This window comes from Ranitomeya variabilis, chromosome 3, assembly GCF_051348905.1.
Source record: "Ranitomeya variabilis isolate aRanVar5 chromosome 3, aRanVar5.hap1, whole genome shotgun sequence".
NCBI classification, from domain to species: Eukaryota; Metazoa; Chordata; class Amphibia; order Anura; family Dendrobatidae; genus Ranitomeya; species Ranitomeya variabilis.
Genome location: NC_135234.1, coordinates 204,844,817 through 204,867,592, shown reverse-complemented (window position 1 = coordinate 204,867,592; position 22,776 = coordinate 204,844,817).

The window sequence follows — 22,776 nt, the reverse complement described above, 5'->3', positions numbered from 1 at the left end:
AACTAGCGGTGTTGGAGCAAAGGGTCAGCAGAGGGAGCAGAGTGTAGGCCGAAGCCTGCACTGGAGGCAGCTTAGTGTCTGTTGTGTCTGCGTGGCATTTGCAGGACACGTTGCCGGCTACACAGCAGGGGTACAGCTGGCGTTGCTGAACCCCACTGACACATTGGCGAGTGTTTTTCTCTGTGCAGCTAGTACTTCTGAGCACCAACTGGCGGTGTTAGAGCCCAGGTAATCAAGGAAGAGCAGAGGAGCAGAGTGTAGGCCGAAGCCTGCACTGGAGGCAGCTTTGTGTCTGCGTGGCATTTGCAGGACACGTTGTTGCCAGCTACACAGCAGGGGAACAGCTGGCATTACTGAACCCCACTGACACATTGGCGAGTGTTTTTCTCTGTGCAGCCAGCACTACCGGGCACCAACTGGCGGTGTTAGAGCCCAGGGACAGCAGGGGAAGCAGAGTGTAGGCCGAAGCCTAATTGGAGCAAATTGAAAGGGAACCTTTAAACCCCCCTCAGGTGTTACAAACTAGAATAGCCACCTTGTGCAGCAGTAATGCTGCACTAGTAATAGATTGCTCTTTTAATTTTGTTCCTTGCACACGCTGAATGAAACACGTGTACAATTTAGCCCCTTATACCGTCAAACTGTCTTGGAGGCGGGACTTTCCTTCTTAATGAGATGCAGCACAGCTGTCAAAAATACCACCTTGGTGCTGGGCGCAGCCTCCTGAGCGTCGCTTTTTTCTGTCCCGGAGTCTGCTCTGTTGTGTTATCCCTTGGCCATGCGCTGTTATCGCTGCCCGTCTTCTGACATCATTTGATGTCAGCCGGTGCGGTCGTGCTGCCCATGAATCCCAGCCCCGCAGTGTCTTTTCATTTATTCACACTGCGGGCCTGGGATTCATGGCCTTGCGCAGTAATTATGTTCGCCTCTCACTCATGTCCTTACTAGTGTTGAGCGATACCGTCCGATACTTGAAAGTATCGGTATCGGAAAGTATCGGCCGATACCGGCAAAGTATCGGATCTAATCCGATACCGATACCCGATACCAATACAAGTCAATGGGACTCATGTATCGGACGGTATTCCTGATGGTTCCCAGGGTCTGAAGGAGAGGAAACTCTCCTTCAGGCCCTGGGAACCATATCAATGTGTAAAATAAAGAATTAAAATAAAAAATATTGCTATACTCACCTCTCCGACGCAGCCTGCACCTTACCGAGGGAACCGGCAGCGTTGTTTGCTTAAAATTCGCGCTTTAACTTCCTTACGCGAAGTCCCGGCTTGTGATTGGTCGCGCGCCGCCCATGTGGCCGGGACGCAACCAATCACAGCAAGCCGTGACGTAATTTCAGGTCCTTCAGGATTTTAAAATTACGTTCCGGCGTTGTGATTGGTTGCGTCGCGGTCACATGGGCGACGCAACCAATCACAAGCTGTGACGTCACGGGAGGCTGGACACGCGCGCATTTTAAAATGCGCGCGTCTCCTGCCTCCCGTGACGTCACGGCTTGTGATTGGTTGCGTCGCCCATGTGACCGCGACGCAACCAATCACAACGCCGGAACGTAATTTTAAAATCCTGAAGGACCTGAAATTACGTCACGGCTTGCTGTGATTGGTTGCGTCCCGGCCACATGGGCAGCGTGCGACCAATCACAAGCCGGGACTTCGCGTAAGGAAGTTAAAGCGCGAATTTTAAGCAAACAACACTGCCGGTTCCCTCGGTAAGGTGCAGGCTGCGTCGGAGAGGTGAGTATAGCAATATTTTTTATTTTAATTCTTTATTTTACACATTAATGTTGTTTCGATACCGATACCCGATACCACAAAAGTATCGGATCTCGGTATCGGAATTCCGATACAGCAAATATCGGCCGATACCCGATACTTGCGGTATCGGAATGCTCAACACTAGTCCTTACACCTGCTTCAGACTGTGCGGCATCAGCTGATCCCTTATCGCATGCCACGGACATGAAGCTGCACAGTCTGAAGAAGGCGGAAGGAGATGAGTTAGTGGCGAAGATATGCACCGCTCATGCCCATGAATCCCAGCCCCGTAGTGTCTTTTTATTTATTCACACTGCGGGCCTGGGATTCATGGCCTGGTGCTGTAAATATGTTCGCCTCTCACTCATGTCCTTACACCTGCTTCAGACTCTGCGGCGTCAGCTGATCCCTTATCGCATGCCACATCCGTGAAGCCGCACAGTCTGAAGAAGGCGGAAGGAGATGAGTGAGAGGCGAAGATGTACACTGCTCATTCCCATCACTCACACCCTCGCTGTCAAAATAAGTAAAACACTGAGGGGCGTTGTGTCGGGCAAGGCCGCACAGGCGCAGCCAGCCTGCCAACCAATGATGTTAGAAGACGGGCAGCGCTACCTGTGCATGGCCAAGGTTGAACATAGCAGCGCAAGGTCCGTGGCAGCTTAAAACAACGCTGATGAGGCGGTGCATGGCGCCAAGGGGGTTGCTGCGTGTCATTACAAAGGAAAGTCACACCTCAGGGACGGTTTAATGGTATCAGGGGACACATTTTATACGTGTTGAGTTTGACGTGTGCAAGGAGAATAACTTAATGAGCCACCTTGTTCAAATGCAGCATTACTGCTGTACAAGGTGGCTGTTATACATTCAAACGCCTGGGGGGGCAGGTTCCCTTTAATTTCAGTTGTGGTGTCTGCATGGCGTTTGCAGGACACGTTGTTGCCGGCTACACAGCAGGGGAACAGCTGGCGTTACTGAACCCCACTGACACAGTGGCTAGTGTTTTTCTCTGTGCAGCCAGCACTTCTGAGCACCAACTGGCGGTGTTAGAGCCCAGGGTCAGCAGGAGGAGCAGAGTGTAGGCCGAAGCCTGCACTGGAGGCAGTTTTAGGTCTGTTGTGTCTGTGTGGTGTTTGCAGGACACGTTGTTGCCGGCTACACAGCAGGGGAACAGCTGGTGGTACTGAACCCCACTGACACATTGGCGAGTGTTTTTCTCTGTGCAGCTAGCACTTCCGAGCACCAACTGGCAGTGATAGAGCCCAGGGAATCAAGGAGGAGCAGAGGAGCAGAGTGTAGGCCGAAGCCTGCACTGGAGGCAGCTTTGTGTCTGCGTGGCGTTTGCAGGACACGTTGTTGCCAGCTACACAGCAGGGGAACAGCTGGCGTTACTGAACCCCACTGACACATTGGCGAGTGTTTTTCTCTGTGCAGCCAGCACTACCGGGCAGCAACTGGCGGTGTTAGAGCCCAGGGACAGCAGGGGAAGCAGAGTGTAGGCTGAAGCCTAATTGGAGCAAATTGAAAGGGAACCTTTAAACCCCCCTCAGGTGTTACAAACTAGAACAGCCACCTTGTGCAGCAGTAATGCTGCACTAATAATAGATTGCTCTTTTAATTTTGTTCCTTGCACACGCTGAATGAAACACGTGTACAATTTAGCCCCTTATACCGTCAAACTGTCTTGGAGGCGGGACTTTCCTTCTTAATGAGATGCAGCACAGCTGTCAAAAATAACACCTTGGTGCTGGGCGCAGCCTCCTGAGCGTCGCTTTTTTCTGTCCCGGAGTCTGCTCTGTTGTGTTATCCCTTGGCCATGTGCTGTTATCGCTGCCCGTCTTCTGACATCATTTGATGTCAGCCGGTGCGGTCGCGCTGCCCATGAATCCCAGCCCCGCAGTGTCTTTTCATTTATTCACACTGCGGGTCTGGGATTCATGGCCTTGCGCAGTAATTATGTTCGCCTCTCACTCATGTCCTTACATCTGCTTCAGACTATGCGGCGTCAGCTGTTCCCTTATCGCATGCCACGGCCATGAAGCTGCACAGTCTGAAGAAGGCGGAAGGAGATGAGTTAGTGGCGAAGATATGCACCGCTCATGTCCATGAATCCCAGCACCGTAGTGTCTTTTTATTTATTCACACTGCGGGCCTGGGATTCATGGCCTGGCGCTGTAAATATGTTCGCCTCTCACTCATGTCCTTACACCTGCTTCAGACTGTGCAGCGTCAGCTGATCCCTTATCGCATGCCACGTCCGTGAAGCTGCACAGTCTGAAGAAGGCGGAAGGAGATGAGTGAGAGGCTAAGATATGCACTGCTCATGCCCATCACTCGCACCCTCGCTGTCAAATTAAGTAAGACACTGAGGGGCAATGTGTCGGGCAAGGCCGCACAGGCGCAGCCAGCCTGCTAACCAATGATGTTAGAAGACGGGCAGCGCTACCTGCGCATGGCCAAGGTTGAACATAGCAGCGCAAGGTCCGTGGCAGCTTAAAACAGCGCTGATGAGGCGGCGCATGGCGCCAAGGGGGTTTCTGCTTGTCATTACAAAGGAAAGTCACACCTCAGGGACGGTTTAATGGTATCAGGGGACACATTTTATATGTGTTGAGTTTGATGTGTGCAAGGAGAATAACTTAATGAGCCACCTTGTTCAAATGCAGCATTACTGCTTTACAAGGTGGCTGTTATACATTCAAACGCCTGGGGGGGCAGGTTCCCTTTAATTTCAGTTGTGGTGTCTGCGTGGCGTTTGCAGGACATGTTGTTGCCGGCTACACAGCAGGGGAACAGCTGGCGTTACTGAACCCCACTGACACAGTGGTTAGTGTTTTTCTCTGTGCAGCCAGCACTTCCGAGCACCAACTAGCGGTGTTAGAGCCCAGGGTAAGCAGGAGGAGCAGAGTGTAGGCCGAAGCCTGCACTGGAGACAGTTTTAGGTCTGTTGTGTCTGCGTGGCGTTTGCAGGACACGTTGTTGCCGGCTACACAGCAGGGGAACAGCTGGTGGTACTGAACCCCACTGACACATTGGTGGGTGTTTTTCTCTGTGCAGCCAGCACTTCCGAGCACCAACTGGTGGTGTTAGAGCCCAGTGTCAGCAGGAGGAGCAGAGTGTAGGCCAAAGCCTGCACTGGAGGCAGTTTTAGGTCTGTTGTGTCTGCATGGCGTTTGCAGGACATGTTGTTGCCGGCTACACAGCAGGGGAATAGCTGGCAGTACTGAACCCCACTGACACATTGGCGGGTGTTTTTCTCTGTGCAGCCAGCACTTCCGAGCACACACTGGCGGAGTTAGAGCCCAGGGACAGCAGGAGGAGCCGAGTGTAGGCTGAGGCCTACTTGGAGCAAGTTGAAAGGGAACCTTTAACCCCCCCCCTGCGTTTGTAGCTGAAAGAGCCAACTTGTGCAACACAAATGCTGGAAAAGGTGGCTCTTGTAATTATGCTCCTTGCAAACGCAGAACTAAACACTTATAACATGTGTCCCCTGATACCGTGAAATCGTCCCGAAGGTGGGACTTTCCTTCGTGGTGGGACGCAGCACTGGCGTTTTTCCTACCCCCTTGGCGGCGTGCGCCGCATCCTCAGCGTTGTTGGAATCTGTCACCGAGCCTGCGCTGTTATGTTCAACCTTGGTCATGCGCAGTTAGCGCTGCCCGTCTTCTGACATCACTTGGTGTCAGGTGGGCTGTGCCTGTGCGGTCGCGCTGCCTGGGATCCCACCTCGCTGTGTCATCTAATGTAATCACACCGTGGGCCTGGGATCCATGGGCATGCGCAGTGCATATCTTAGCCTCTCACTCACCTCCTTTTGGCTTCTTCAGACTGTGCGTGGTCACGGCTGTGGCATGCTATTAGGTATCAGCTGACGGCGCACAGTCTGAAGAACGCGGAGGTAGATGAGTAAGAGGCTGAGGTGAAGATATGCACTGCGCATGCCCATGGGTCCCAGGCTCACAGTATGATGAAATCAGAAGACATTGCGAGGCGGGATCTCGGGCAGCGCGGCCGCACAGGCCCAGTCCACCTGACACCAAATGATGTCAGAAGACAGGCAGCGCGAACAGCGCATGGCCAAGGTTGAACATAGCAGCGCAGGCTATGGGACAGATTAATTGTTTAAAGCAGGGTGTGACCAATGAAGATAAAAGCTGGCGTTACTGAACCCCAATAACAGAGGAGCGATTGTTGACTGTGCAGACAGCACTTCCAGGCAGCAACTGGCGGTGTTGAAGCCCAGGGACAGCAGGAGGAGCAGGCTGGAGGTATTGCCGCAACACAGCAGGGGAGCAGCTGGCGTTACTGAACCCCAATAACAGAGGAGCGACTGTTGACTGTGTAGACAGCACTTCCGGGCAGCAACTGGCGGTGTTGAAGCCCAGGGACAGCAGGAGGAGCAGGCTGGAGGTATTGCCGCAACACAGCAGGGGATCAGCTGGCGTTACTGAACCCCAATAACAGAGGAGCGACTGTTGACTGTGCAAACAGCACTTCCGGGCAGCAACTGGCGGTGTTGAAGCCCAGGGACAGCAGGAGGAGCAGGCTGGAGGTATTGCCGCAACACAGCAGGGGAGCAGCTGGCATTACTGAACCCCAATAACAGAGGAGCGACTGTTGACTGTGCAGACAGCACTTCCGGGCAGCAACTGGCGGTGTTGAAGCCCAGGGACAGCAGGAGGAGCAGGCTGGAGATATTGCCGCAACACAGCAGAGGAGCAGCTGGCGTTACTGAACCCCAATAACAGAGGAGCGACTGTTGACTGTGCAGACAGCACTTCTGGGCAGCAACTGGCGGTGTTGAAGCCCATGGACAGCAGGAGGAGCAGGCTGGAGGTATTTCCGCAACACAGCAGGGGAGCAGCTGGCATTACTGAACCCCAATTACAGGGGAGCGACTGTTGACTGTGCAGACAGCACATCCGGGCAGCAACTGGCGGTGTTGAAGCCCATGGACAGCAGGAGGAGCAGGCTGGAGGTATTTCCGCAACACAGCAGGGGAGCAGCTGGCATTACTGAACCCCAATAACAGGGGAGCGACTGTTGACTGTGCAGACAGCACTTCCGGGCAGCAACTGGCGGTGTTGAAGCCCAGGGACAGCAGGAAGAGCAGGCTGGAGGTATTGCCGCAACACAGCTAGGGAGCAGCTGGCGTTACTGAACCCCAATAACAGAGGAGCGACTGCTGACTGTCAAGACAGCACTTCCGGGCAGCAACTGGCGGTGTTGAAGCCCAGGGACAGCAGGAGGAGCAGGCTGGAAGTATTGCCGCAACATAGCAGGGGAGCAGCTGGCGTTACTGAACCCCAATAACAGAGGAGCGACTGTTGACTGTGCAGACAGCACTTCCGGGCAGCAACTGGCGGAGTTGAAGCCCAGGGACAGCAGGAGGAGCCGAGTGTAGGCTGAGGCCTACTTGGAGCAAGTTGAAAGGGAACCTTTAACCCCCCCAGGTGTTTGTAGCTGAAAGAGCCAACTTGTGCATCACAAATGCTGCAAAAGGAAAAGGTGGCTCTTGTAATTATGCTCCTTGCAAACGCAGAAATAAACACTTATAAAATGTGTCCCCTGATACCATGAAATCGTCCTGGAGGTGGGACTTTCCTTCGTGGTGGGATGCAGCACTGGCATTATTCCTACCCCCTTGGCGGCGTGCGCCACATCCTCAGCGTTGTTGGAATCTGTCACCGAGCCTGCGCTGTTATGTTCAACCTTGGTCATGCGCAGTTAGCGCAGCCCGTCTTCTGACATCACTTGGTGTCAGGCGGGCTGTGCCTGTGCGGTCGCGCTGCCCGGGATCCCACCTCGCTGTGTCGTCTAATGTAATCACACCATGGGCCTGGGATCCATGGGCATGCGCAGTGCATATCTTAGCCTCTCACTCACCTCCTTTCGGCTTCTTCAGACTGTGCTGCGTCACGGCTGTGGCATGCTATTAGGGATCAGCTGACGGCGCACAGTCTGAAGAAGGCGGAGGGAAATGAGTAAGAGGCTGAGGTGAAGATATGCACTGCGCATGCCCATGGGTCCCAGGCCCACAGTATGATGAAATCAGAAGACACTGCGAGGCGGGATCTCGGGCAGCGCGGCCGCACAGGCCCAGTCCACCTGACACCAAATGATGTCAGAAGACGGGCAGCGCGAACAGCGCATGGCCAAGGTTGAATATAGTAGCGCAGGCTATGGGACAGATTAAAACAACGCTAATGAGGCGGCGCAAGGCGCTAGGGGGGTAGGGATGACGGCTGTGCTGCGTTCCATTACGAAGGAAAGTCCCACCTCCGGGACGGTTTTACGGTATCAGGGGACACATTTTATAAGTGTTAAGTTCAGCGTGTGCAAGGAGCACAACTATAAGAACTACCTTTTCCTTGTGCAGCATAACTGATGCACAAGGTGGCTCTTTCAGTAACAAATGCCTAGGGGGGGGGGTTGGACAGGTTCCCTTAAATTTCAGTTGTTGTGTCAGCGTGGCGGTCGCAGGACACATTGCCAGATACACAGCTGGGAATCAGCTGACGTTACTGAAACCCAATAACAGTGGGTCGTGTGTTTTGACTGTGCAGACGGCACTTCTGAGCATCAACAGGCGTTGTTGGAGCCCAGGGATTACAGGTCAGGTGGTAGAAAGATGAACACAACAGGAGACCAGGATACTGTAGACACCCAATTATTTAATCAGGAAGAGGAGTGGTGAATTCCTGTGAGATCCAGGCCTGGTTCATTTTCAGAAAAGTAAGCCGGTCAACGTTATCGGAGGACAGTCGCATGCGACGGTCTGTTAGTACACCACCTGCGGCACTAAAGACGCGTTCCGATAATACACTAGCCGCAGGGCAAGCCAGCACCTCCAATGCATACTGGCTTAGCTCTGGCCATGTATCCAGCTTAGAGACCATAAACTTGAAAGGGGAAGAGCCGTCTGGGAGTACAGTAAGAGGGCAAGACATGTAGTCTGTAACCATCTGACAGAACCGTTGCCTCCTGTGTCATGAATCCCCAATGGCTAGGGATAGCACAGGACAAGCAAAGTACAAATAAATAACGGACGAGCTCTAGGGTGATGGAACCTGGGCTGACCGCTGCCCTACGCCTGACAAACGCAACTAGAGATAGCCAGGGAGCGTGCCTACGTTGGTTCTAGACGCCACGCACCAGCCTAAGAGCTAACTAGTACTGCAGAGAAAATAAAGACCTCACTTGCCTCCAGAGGAATGAACCCCAAAAGATATAGTTGCCCCCTCACATGTATTGACGGTGAAATGAGAGGAAGGCACACACATAGAGATGATATATATAGATATAGCAAATTGAGGCCCGCTGTAAACTAGAAAGCAGAACGATACAAAAGGGGACTGAGCGGTCAGCAAAAAACCCTAATCAAAAAACCATCCTGAGATTACAAGAACCCATGTGCCAACTCATGGCACATGGGGAGAACCTCAGTCCACTAGAGCTACAAGCTAGCATAGAGACATAATAAGCAAGCTGGACAAAAAACCAAACAACTGAAAATCAGCACTTAGCTTATCCTGAAAGATCTGGGAGCAGGTAGGCAGGAACCAAACAGAGCACATCTGAATACATTGATAGCCGGCAAGGGAATGACAGAAAGGCCAGGTAAAATAGGAAACACCCAGCCTCTGATGGACAGGTGGAAACTAAAGGCCGCAACCCACCAAAGTCACCCAGTACCAGCAGTAACCACCAAAGGGAGCCCACAAACAGAATCCACAACAGTACCCCCCCCTTGAGGAGGGGTCACCGAACCCTCACGAGAACCCCCAGGGCGATCAGGGTGAGCTCTATGGAAGGCGCGGACCAAATCAGTCACATGAACATCGGAGGCGACCACCCAGGAATTATCCTCCTGACCATAACCCTTCCACTTAACCAAATACTGGAGTTTGCGTCTGGAAACACGAGAATCCAAGATCTTCTCAACAACATACTCCAATTCTCCCTCCACCAGCACCGGAGCAGGAGGCTCAACCGAAGGAACAACGGGCACCTCATACCTCCGCAACAACGACCGATGGAACACATTATGAATAGCAAACGATGCTGGGAGATCCAAACGAAAAGATACAGGGTTAAGAATCTTCGAGATCCTATAAGGACCGATGAACCGAGGCTTGAACTTAGGAGAAGAGACCTTCATAGGAACAAAACGAGAAGACAACCACACCAAATCCCCAACAAGAAGTCGGGGACCCACGCGGCGACGGCGATTAGCAAACTGCTGAGTCTTCTCCTGAGATAACTTCAAATTGTCCACCACCTGATTCCAAATCTGATGTAGCCTGTCCACCACCATGTCCACTCCAGGACAATCCGAAGACTCCACCTGACCAGAGGAAAAACGAGGATGAAACCCCGAATTACAAAAAAAAGAAGAAACCAACGTGGCAGAACTAGCCCGATTATTAAGAGCAAATTCGGCCAGTGGCAAAAAAGCAACCCAGTCATCCTGGTCAGCAGAAACAAAACACCTCAAATAAGTTTCCAAGGTCTGATTAGTTCGCTCCGTCTGGCCATTCGTCTGAGGATGGAATGCAGACGAGAAAGACAAATCAATGCCCATCTTGGCACAAAACGTCCGCCAAAATCTAGACACAAACTGGGATCCCCTGTCAGAAACGATATTCTCCGGAATCCCATGCAAACGAACCACGTTCTGAAAAAACAAAGGGACCAACTCAGAGGAGGAAGGCAACTTAGGCAAGGGCACCAAATGAACCATCTTAGAAAAGCGGTCACACACAACCCAGATAACGGACATTTTCTGTGAAACCGGGAGATCAGAAATAAAATCCATGGAAATGTGCGTCCAAGGCCTCTTCGGGATGGGCAAGGATAACAACAACCCACTGGCCCGAGAACAGCAAGGCTTAGCTCGAGCACACACTTCACAAGACTGCACAAAGGTACGCACATCCCTAGACAAGGAAGGCCACCAAAAAGACCTGGCCACCAAGTCTCTAGTACCAAATATTCCAGGATGACCAGCCAACACAGAAGAATGGACCTCGGAGATGACTCTACTGGTCCAATCATCCGGAACAAACAGTCTTTCTGGTGGACAACGATCCGGTTTATCCACCTGAAACTCCTGCAATGCACGTCGCAAGTCTGGGGATACGGCGGACAATATTACCCCATCCCTAAGGATACCAGTAGGCCCAGAGTCTCCAGGAGAGTCAGGCACAAAACTCCTGGAAAGAGCATCTGCCTTCACATTCTTTGAACCTGGCAGGTATGAAACCACGAAATTGAAACGAGAAAAAAAACAACGACCAACGAGCCTGTCTAGGATTCAAACGCCTGGCAGACTCAAGGTAAATGAGATTCTTGTGATCAGTCAAGACCACCACACGATGTTTAGCACCCTCAAGCCAATGACGCCACTCCTCAAATGCCCACTTCATGGCCAAAAGCTCCCGATTACTCACATCATAATTGCGCTCGGCGGGCGAGAATTTTCTAGAGAAGAATGCACATGGCTTCATCACCGAGCCATCAGAACTTCTCTGTGACAAAACCGCCCCCGCTCCAATCTCGGAAGCATCAACCTCAACCTGAAAAGGAAGTGAAACATCTGGTTGACACAACACAGGAGCAGAAGAAAACCGGCGCTTAAGTTCCTGAAAGGCCCCCACAGCCGCAGGAGACCAATTAGCAACATCAGCACCCTTTTTAGTTAAATCAGTCAAAGGTTTAACAATACTGGAAAAATTTGCAATGAACCGACGATAAAAATTAGCAAACCCCAAGAACTTCTGTAGGCTCTTAACAGATGTAGGTTGTGTCCAGTCACAAATTGCCTGAACCTTAACGGGATCCATCTCAATAGTAGAAGGAGAAAAAATGTACCCCAAAAAAGAAATCTTCTGGACTCCGAAGAGACACTTTGAGCCCTTCACAAACAGAGAATTGGCCCGCAGAACCTGAAACACCTTCCTGACCTGTAGAACATGAGACTCCCAGTCATCAGAAAACACCAAAATATCATCCAAATACACAATCATAAACTTATCCAGATATTCACGGAAAATATTGTGCATAAAGGACTGAAAGACTGACGGAGCATTGGAGAGTCCAAAAGGCATTACCAAATACTCAAAATGGCCCTCAGGCGTATTAAATGCGGTTTTCCACTCATCACCTTGTTTTATCCGCACCAGATTATACGCACCGCGAAGATCTATCTTAGTGAACCACCTAGCCCCCTTAATGCGAGCAAACAAGTCAGTCAATAATGGCAATGGATACTGATATTTGACTGTAATCTTATTCAGAAGGCGATAATCTATACAAGGCCTCAGGGAACCATCTTTTTTTGCCACAAAAAAAAAACCTGCTCCCAGAGGGGACGAAGATGGACGAATATGTCCCTTTTCCAAGGACTCCTTAATATAATTCCGCATAGCAGTATGCTCTGGCAGTGACAGATTAAATAAACGACCCTTAGGGAACGTACTGCCAGGAATCAATTCTATAGCACAGTCATAATCTCTATGAGGAGGGAGCGAATTGAGCTTAGGCTCCTCAAAAACATCCCTATAGTCAGACAAAAACTCAGGGATCTCAGAAGGAGTAGATGAAGCGATAGAAATCGGAGGTGCATCATCATGAACCCCCTGACATCCCCAGCTTAACACAGACATTGTTTTCCAGTCCAGGACAGGATTATGAGTTTGTAACCATGGCAGACCCAGCACTAGTACATCATGTAAATTATACAGTACAAGGAAGCGAATCACCTCCTGATGAACGGGAGTCATGCGCATGGTCACTTGTGTCCAATACTGCGGTTTATTCATAGCCAATGGTGTAGAGTCAATTCCCTTCAGAGGAATAGGGACTTCCAGAGGCTCCAGACTAAAACCGCAGCGTTTAGCAAATGACCAATCCATAAGACTCAGGGCAGCGCCCGAATCCACATAGGCATCAACGGAAATGGAAGACAGTGAAAAAATCAGAGTCACAGACAAAATGAACTTAGGCTGCAGAGTACCAATGGCAAAAGATTTATCAAGCTTTTTTGTGCGTTTAGAGCATGCTGATATAACATGAGCTGAATCACCACAATAAAAACACAATCCATTTTTCCGCCTATAATTTTGCCGTTCACTTCTGGACTGAATACTATCACATTGCATAGTCTCAGGTGCCTGTTCAGAAGACACCGCCAACTGGTGCACGGGTTTGCGCTCCCGCAAACGCCGATCAATCTGAATGGCCATAGCCATAGACTCATTCAGACCTGTAGGCGTAGGGAACCCCACCATAATATCCTTAATGGCCTCAGAAAGACCATTTCTGAAGTTTGCAGCCAGGGCGCACTCATTACACTGAGTAAGCACCGACCATTTCCGAAATTTTTGACAATATATTTCCGCTTCATCATGCCCCTGAGAGAGGGCTAATAAAGCCTTTTCAGCCTGAATCTCCAGGTTGGGTTCCTCATAGAGCAATCCCAATGCCAGAAAAAACGCATCCACACTGAGCAATGCAGGATCCCCTGGTGCCAATGCAAATGCCCAATTCTGAGGGTCGCCCCGCAGGAAAGATATTACAATCCTGACCTGTTGAGCAGGGTCTCCAGAGGAGCGAGATTTTAAAGAAAGAAACAATTTACAATTGTTCCTGAAATTCAGGAAGATAGATCTATCTCCAGAGAAGAACTCTGGAATAGGAATTCTAGGTTCAGACATGGGAGTGTGAACAACAAAATCCTGTATGTTTTGAACTTTTGCCGCGAGATTACTCAGGCTGGAAGCCAAACTCTGGACATCCATGTTAAACAGCTAAGATCAGAGCCATTCAAGGGTTAAGAGGAGGTAAGAAGCAGCTAGACAGCAATTAAGGGCTAGGCAGCAAAACTCTGAAGGGAAAAAAAAAAAAAATTTCCCTTAAACACTTCTTTTTCTCCTGCTTCAGCCCAAACAATTAACACTTTGCAGGCCGGCTATACTGTCATGAATCCCCAATGGCTAGGGATAGCACAGGACAAGCAAAGTACAAATAAATAACGGACGAGCTCTAGGGTGATGGAACCTGGGCTGACCGCTGCCCTACGCCTGACAAACGCAACTAGAGATAGCCAGGGAGCGTGCCTACGTTGGTTCTAGACGCCACGCACCAGCCTAAGAGCTAACTAGTACTGCAGAGAAAATAAAGACCTCACTTGCCTCCAGAGGAATGAACCCCAAAAGATATAGTTGCCCCCTCACATGTATTGACGGTGAAATGAGAGGAAGGCACACACATAGAGATGATATATATAGATATAGCAAATTGAGGCCCGCTGTAAACTAGAAAGCAGAACGATACAAAAGGGGACTGAGCGGTCAGCAAAAAACCCTAATCAAAAAACCATCCTGAGATTACAAGAACCCATGTGCCAACTCATGGCACATGGGGAGAACCTCAGTCCACTAGAGCTACCAGCTAGAATAGAGACATAATAAGCAAGCTGGACAAAAAACCAAACAACTGAAAATCAGCACTTAGCTTATCCTGAAAGATCTGGGAGCAGGTAGGCAGGAACAAAACAGAGCACATCTGAATACATTGATAGCCGGCAAGGGAATGACAGAAAGGCCAGGTAAAATAGGAAACACCCAGCCTCTGATGGACAGGTGGAAACCAAAGGCCGCAACCCACCAAAGTCACCCAGTACCAGCAGTAACCACCAGAGGGAGCCCACAAACAGAATCCACAACACTCCTGCTGACTGGAGCTGCCGGTGATGGTGTAAACATTTGTGGCGGGCACACAAAACTGTGCCACAGATCGGCCATACTGGTCTTGCCTTGGGCAGAGGCACTGCTTCTGCTCCCTCTTTGTGCAGAGCCTCCTCCACTGCCTCGACGCACTGAGCTGCTTTGTAAAGCACTAGCAGCACTGCTCTCAGTTTGACTGGAGAAGATGATGGAATTCACCAGTGTGTCTTGGTACTCCCGCATTTTACGCTCCCGGTTCAACGGTGTGATGAGGCTTTGTAAGTTGTCCCGGTAGCGAGGATCTAGGAGGGTGTACACCCAATAATCAGCCATGTTAAGAATGTGGGCGATGCGGCGGTCGTTTCTCAGGCACTGCAGCATGTAATCAACCTTGTGCTGCAGACTGACAACTGGCCAAGAAACGCTGTCTCCTGCTTGAGGCGTGATCTCTGTCTGCTCTTCATCACCCCACCCTCGCTGTACACACTGACTACTGGACAATTGTGTAACTCCCTCCTCTGGACGGATGTCTTCCTCCTCCATTGACTCCTCCTCATCCTCCTCACAAAGTGTCCCCTGCCTACGCCTTTGTGAGGAACCACATAGCGCTGACTGTCCAGAAGCTGATGGAAATGGTGACTCCTCATCCTCCACCTCTTCCACAACATCATCCCTTAGCGCTTGCAGTGTTTGTTGAAGCAGGCAGATAAGGGGGACAGTCATGCTGACTAGTGCATCATCTGCACTCGCCATCCGCGTGGAATAATCGAAGGGATGCAAAACCTGGCAGATGTCCTTCATAGTGGCCCACTCTGTGGTTGTGAAGTCTGAATGGCGCGGAGTGCGACTTCTTTGCGCCTGATGCAGCTGGTACTCCATTACTGCTTGCTGCTGCTCACACAACCGCTCCAACATATGTAATGTGGAATTCCACCTGGTGGGTAGGTCACATATGATGCGATGTTCCGGAAGGCGGAATTGGTGCTGCAGAGATGCAATGCGCGATCTTGCTGTGCTGGAACGCCGCAAGTGAGCACACTCTAGGCAGACCTTGTGCAGCAGTGCATCAAGATCCGGATAGTCCCTCAAAAAACTCTGCACGACCAAGTTGAGCACATGTGCCAGACATGGGATGTGAGTGAGGTTGCTGAGGCCCAGAGCTGCCACCAGATTTCGGCCATTGTCACACACTACCATGCCTGGCTGGAGATTCGCTGGCACAAACCACACGTCGCTCTCCTGCTTTATGGCATTCCAGAGCTCCTGCGCTGTGTGGCTTCGATTCCCAAAAGAAATTAATTGCAAGACGGCCTGTTGACGTTTGGCCACGGCTGTGCTCATATCGGTCGTAACAGGTAAACGTTCACGGGTCCATGTGGAGGTGGACTGTGACGGCTCCTGCAGCAATGATTCTGAGGAACTTGTGTATGAGGAGGAGTCAATGCGTACAGACTGGATTCCTTCAATCCTTGGAGTTGGGAGAACACATCCTGCACCACTCGTACGATCTGTACCCGGCTCAACAACATTAACCCAATGGGCAGTGAGGGAAAGGTATCGCCCCTGTCCAGGGTGACTGGTCCACGCATCGGTGGTGAGGTGGACCTTGCTACTGATGGCGTTCAGTAGCGCGTGTTTTATGTGTCCCTCCACATGCTTGTGCAGGGCAGGGACGGCTTACCTGCTGAAATAAAAGCGGCTGGGCACGTTGTATTGTGGGACTGCCAATGCCATCAAGTTACGGAAGCTGTCAGTCTCCACCAGCCTGAATGAGAGCATTTCAAGGGACAGTAGTTTTGCAATGCCAGCATTCTGAGCCTGTGCTCGGGGGTGGTTTGCCGAGAATGGCCGCTTTTTCTCCCATGCCTGTGCTACCGATGGCTGTAGACTGGGCTGGGACTGTGAGGATGACTGGGAACGTGGTGCTGTGGGTGGAATTACAGTGGGTCTCTGGACAACAGTGCCAGAGGTTCTTCCATGGCATTCCTGTGAGGAAGCCGAACCAGCTGTGTGTGAGCTGGAGGAAGAGGCAACAACACGAGCTGAAGAGGTGGTAGGTGCCGCTGTTGGTTGGCCTAGGTCTTCAGTGTGTTTTTGTAACTCCGCCACGTGCCTGCTCCGCACATGTTTCCACATATTTGTGGTATTGAGGTTGCTGACATTTTTCCCTCATTTGACCTTATGATGACACACCTTGCATTTGACAAAGCAAATGTCATCTGCAACTGTGTCAAAAAAGGACCAGGCACTGCAAGTCTTGGGAGCACCCGTTTTGGCTTTTGGAAGAAACATGCTCCTAATGGGTGCCGAAGTGGAGGCTACAGGCTCCTCAGTCTTCCCCCTTCCTCTCCCTCTTTGGGCCGCTCGGGGAATCTCTTCCTCAGAGCTGCTCCCACCACCTTCCTGTACCTCACGCCATGATGGGTCCAGGACCTCATCATCTACACTCTCCTCTTCCACCAACTGCTTCTCCTGGGTAGTCTCGGCAGCACAGTACGCACCAGAAAGTTGCACCTGAGTCTCATCATCAGCTGCGTACTGAGGTGTGCTGACCAGAGGCACTGGCCCACCCATCTCTTCAGAGTCAGAGAGACAAAGCTGTTGGGCATCACTGCATACTGCCTCTTCTTCCATTTCTCCAATGCTGCTTGGCTGGCCCCCTGTTTCCAAGCCAAGAGATTCAGAGAACAGAAGTAGAGACGGCTCCTGTCCTGGGCTCTCTGACTGCCTGGGCAATTTGGCAGGTGGTGAAGAGACAGATGGGTGCTCTCCAGTGCTCTGTGCCTGAGAGGATGTGGCACTAATTGAAGTCGATGCGTTAGCTGCCATCCATCCGACAACGGCTTCAATTTGGTCTTCACGCAGCAGCGGTGTACGTCGCTCTCCTACAAAGCTGCGCATGAAGGACTGTTCCTTGCTGAAACTGGGTGATGATGAGTCATCGGTGCCCGCAGCAGGCACAGAATCCCCACGTCCTCTCCCTGCTCCGCGCCCACGCGCCTTACTCCCTGCCTTCTTCATCTTGGTTGACTGATAAAGCTAAGCAGAAAAGTACTACTAAGGGCTTAGTGTGCTTATTCCTGAACAGCTCCTAACAGGTATAAGAAACACTGATTTTCTAGAGTGTGGACTAGACTTTAATATGAGCTAATGTGGCCTGCACAACTGTAAAGTGGTGTGTTTGGTGAACTTTTTTAACTTTTTTTTTTTGTTAGTTGCAGAACTGACTACTGAGTGAGCTGCAGTCAGACAAAGACCATGCAGACAGCCGTAAACGGCGCTGCAAGGCCCAAAAAAGCTCCTATTTGTTATCCTATGTAGTGTTTTTCCAAAATTTAGCTGGATACGGATGGAAAGCCACTAATAGGAAATATTTGAAAAAATGTGCAGCAGGCTGCACTATTTGGCAAAAAAGGACAATGGATTTAACTGTATGAGGCTGTGACGCACCCTGAGCTGACTCCAACCGGCTGTGGCTGCAGACAGACTACAGAGCGATGTGCACTCACACAGCGACCGTGCAGACAGCCGTAAACGATGCTGCAAGGCCCAAAAAACCTATGTTATCCTATGTAGTGTTTTTCCACAATGTAGTTGGATACGGGTGGAAAGCCACTAATAGGAAATATTTGAAAAAACAGTGCAGCAGGCTGCACTAATAGCAAAAAAGGACAATGGATATAACAGTATGAGGCAGTGAAGCACCCTGAGCTGAATACAACCGGCTGTGGCTGCACACACAGAGACCTTGCAGATAGCTGTGAACAGCGCTGCAAGGCAAAAGCAAGGTTCTCACACAGCGGTTGCTAAATTAGCCTGGGTAAAGCACAATGAAGCAAATCGCTATCTCTAAACTGGCACTCAGTCAGAACACAGCATCCTGTCCCTAACTGAATTCACAGCAGAGTGAGCCCGAAATGGCGGCATTGATTTTTATAGTGCATCATGACATCATTTCAGCAGCCAATCACAGCCTTGCCAGTAGTTACATGCCCACCATGCAGAACAGGATGTGCCCACACTTGTAATCATTCCTCATTGGCTGAAATAGGCAGTTTGAATTTTGGGAACTTCCGATTCCGGTATCCGATATGCGGAAAATATCGGAACTCGGTATTGGAATTCCGATACCGCAAATATCGGCCAGTACCCGATACTTGCGGTATCGGAATGCTCAACACTATTTACAACTCAAGGCAAATATTTTAGGAGTGAATTTAAATGTTGGGGGAAAAATTTGCCAAACCTGGTGAACACAAATTTTTAAACATTTAATCACCACTAGTAGCTATACCTTCACAGAAAAATTATTATAGTACAGAACTCTGCAGCATAATAATTTTTCTAAATCACTTTATTATTAGAAATATGTGCTGCGAGCTACACTAAACTAATAAGCTTCCTTTTCCCCTTTTCCAGCTGCTAAGCTACTGTATTCGGTGCAGGATCGAACTGAGAGTAACAGTGGGATGCTGTTTAGTTTGTCGAGGAAGGATCTAAAGTGATCCTTCACGGTTAACTCAGTGATTTCCAAATTAATCTACAGGGCATTGCCGGCAACTGAAAATGACCAGACGGAGACGTATGTCTCTGTTTGGGGGGATCAAGCAGATCTCTGGCCCCCGTTTTATTGTGTATCGCTTTTCATAATCATAGAAATTATATTTCAACCAATCAGCATAATAACATGCTCACAGTTCTTAACCTATAAGAATGCCGGAAAAACTCAACCTATGAGAATACAGAAAAACTGGAAACTACATATATGGTCATGTTTTCTTGGCATAGAAAAACACATACTAACAGGTGCCTCAGTCTTGTATAGCGATACACCCCCGAGTCCCTTCCCTGGCTCGAGTCAGAAGACTCAAGGTCTTTATACCAATTATGAACCATAGCCTAGTTGAATAACAGGCTTGTGAACAACAAGATAAAGTTATTTCATGGCAGCTATAACCTTTTACCAAATTAAATAACAGAATTTATCTTTAAGCAACAAGAAAATGGAGTCGAAAAGCACAAAATGGAGAATCTTTCTTAATTTCTTTCTTCACATTCCCCCCTAGATAAATTTTGTTAATTAATGTCCAGCATCAGAGGTACTATCCCAAGCTCTAAGCTCAAGGGGTACTGGTCTTCACATGACTTGTGCCATGTTACCAGCCATGGCTGTTGCGGCGTACCCATCCCCCTTATATGCTAGAATTTACGAATAACAATTGTTGATGATGGTGGTGGGGATCTTTTGAAAGTAGCCATGCGCTTGGCTTCAACATCTTCATCAGGTAACTTTGTGAAATCGGTGTAGAGAAGAGCAGAGGTGGCAACGCTTTTGGTATTATCATTAGCTGTCCTAGTGCAGAATTTCCTAATACATAAAGAAATACACCAAAGAACAAGTTTTAGTATTACATACATAACAAGGATGAAGGCAGCGATGTGTAACAAACGTTGCAAGATTCCAACTATCCAGCCCCTAAATCCCTTAAAACAATTGGCTGGATTAAGAAAGGAGAAGGTGTCTGCCCACCAACTGTCCTTATTACGGTCATTGTCTTTATTATATTAATCTCTGAGTGACTATGATAAGTTGGTTTTGGACAACAACAGTAGTATTAAATATATCCAATATATCCCAAATTTGATCATCTAGAAAATCTATGGCCCTAAGCAATTTATCCCACATTTGTGTAATCATAGGGTAAATGGAAATAGAACTAACAATTTTACTGGCTATACCCATCTGTACTACTAATCTTTCATGATATTGTACAAACTTATTATTCAAGGATATTGGGGAATTTAGGCTGTCCCATGCGGTTACCAATATTATTATATGGAAATACAAAAAACCAAAACATTATGTCCCCTTATTTGCTACTAGTCTGTTTGACCAGCTTGCAGTGCGATGCGTGGATCAACGCCGGCCTTCCTTCCAGCTTTACTGACATAGGAGTGAAACTGAGGACTTGGTAGGGACCGTTATATAGGGGTTATAGTCCATATTTTCTGACATGCCTTTTCACGACTACAAAAGCACCAGACTTTAAATTGTGACAAGTGTCGGTTTCTGCTGAATCTGTAAAGGAAGAAGAAACTAAAACATAGGTGTTAGCAAGATTTTTACTAAGCTGAATAACATTGAACAGCATGGTCAGTTTCTTCTGATAACTACTGAGGCTGGAAATTTGCATCTGGGGGCCTAACGCCAAACAATATCTCATATGGGGACAGGCCATGTTTTGCAATAGGGGTAGTAGGAATGTGGTACAGTGCAATGGGTAGAAGCTCTGGCCATGGAGCCGTAGTCTCCTGCATCATTTTGGTCAATTGTCCCTTCAGTGTGCCGTTCAGCCTCTCAACTTTCCCACTGGATTGTGGATAGTACAGAGTATAGAGGGCTACAGTGGATCCAAGCATTATCAAAACCTCCTGATACACATGAGAAGAAAAGACCAGACCTTGGTCACTTTCGACAACTTCTGGAACACTATATCTGCATATGACTTCTATCACCAGTTTCTTCGCTGTGGTCTTTGCAGTCATGTTGGTAACCGGGAATGCTTCTGGCCAACTGGAGAACATGTCGACAACCACCAGACAATATTCATACCTTCCAGACTTAGGCAACGTGATGTGGTCCACTTGGAGCCTTTGGAAAGGATATTCGGGCTTAGCAAGGTGCTTTGGGGGTACACGTTGAAGTTGACTGGGATTGCAGGTCTGACAGATATTACATGCATGGTTGAGTGCTGTCAGGACTGTAGAAATACCTGGAGCCCAGTAGAATTTTTGTACATTTTTTCCTCGATGTGTGGGCCCATGTGCCCACGTGGCAATAGCAGGGTACATCTGCTTAAGGAGACACACAAGTTGGTCCTTTTTCCAGAGACCATTGTCCATACGTGCTCCATTAGCCTTCCACTGCTTCACTTCTTCCTTTGGGGACATTCTCTGCATCATCATCAAGCAGTCTCGCGGGGTCCGGCAGAAAACTTCAGTCTGGCGTAGATCATCAGGTTCCTGTAAAGTCAGTGTTTCTTGCAACTGTTTTGCTGAGAGCGTGTGGTCACCATAGTTGGTATAGTCTGTTCAATGGGTAGGAGAGTAGCAGCTTTTGCTTACATATCTGCAAAGGCGTTACCAACAGTCTGTGGACTGTTCCTAGGACCATGCGCCTTAACTTTGATAATGGCCACCTGGGTAGGTAATTTGATTGAGTCCATGAGGGTTTTAACAGCTTCAGCATTCTTCACTGGAGTCCCGGCGGTAGTAATAAACCCTCGATTGGCCCATAGGGTTCCGAAATCATGAGCAATACCATATTCATACTGTGAGTCCATGTATATATTAGCCCGCCTGTCTTTGGCCAGAACACATGTAGTAGACAGAGCCTGAAGTTCTACTTCTTGTGCTGACAGTGAGGGAGGGAGGGAGTGCAGCTCCATGCACTACAGTATCTTCCGTAGTAACAGCGTATCCGGTGTGGAATCGGCCAAAATCATCAGCATATCTTGAACCGTCTTTCAGGGCATTGTAGAGAGGTTGCATTAAGCGGGATGCATCCGGTATCCACTGACGACAACAAGTACATAGTCCAAGAAAACGCTGGAGCTCAGTCTCATCTTTTGGAAAAGGAAGGGAACTGACGGCTATTTTTCTTTCTTCTGTGAGGTGTCTGGCACCCTGAAGGAGTGAGTGACCCAAAAATATCACTTTGACCAAGGCAAAACTGAAGTTTCGAGGCCGAAACCCGACAGTTCTCATCTGCCAGATACTTGAGGAGGCTAACAGTGGCAACAATGGCTTCCTGCTCTGTTCGTGCACACAATAAAAAAATCATCCACATACTGAAACAGCGTGACATAGGGGTGATTTAACTGCCAGGGTAAAATACACTCGCCCATATTTTTTTTTCTTTGCAAACTGATTGGGACTTTTTTGGGCCCCTTGTGGCATAACTGTCCACGTCAGTTGTCATCCCTGATAAGTGAATGCAAACAGAACTGGCAATTTGGGTGTAATGGAATGCTGAAGAAGGCATTGGCAAGGTTGATGACTGTGAACCAAGCAGCAACCTGAGGTATCTGGGACAAAAGAGTATATGGATTAGGCACCGTAGTTTCCAAAACAGTAGCTACATTAACTGCCCGTAGATCTTGTACCAGCCGGTACACAGGGGTTTGGCCGGGTGGGGTCTTTTTCTTAATGGGAAACAAGGGCATGTTACATGGAGAAACACAGTACCATTATCGAGTAATGTTTGTATTTGACCC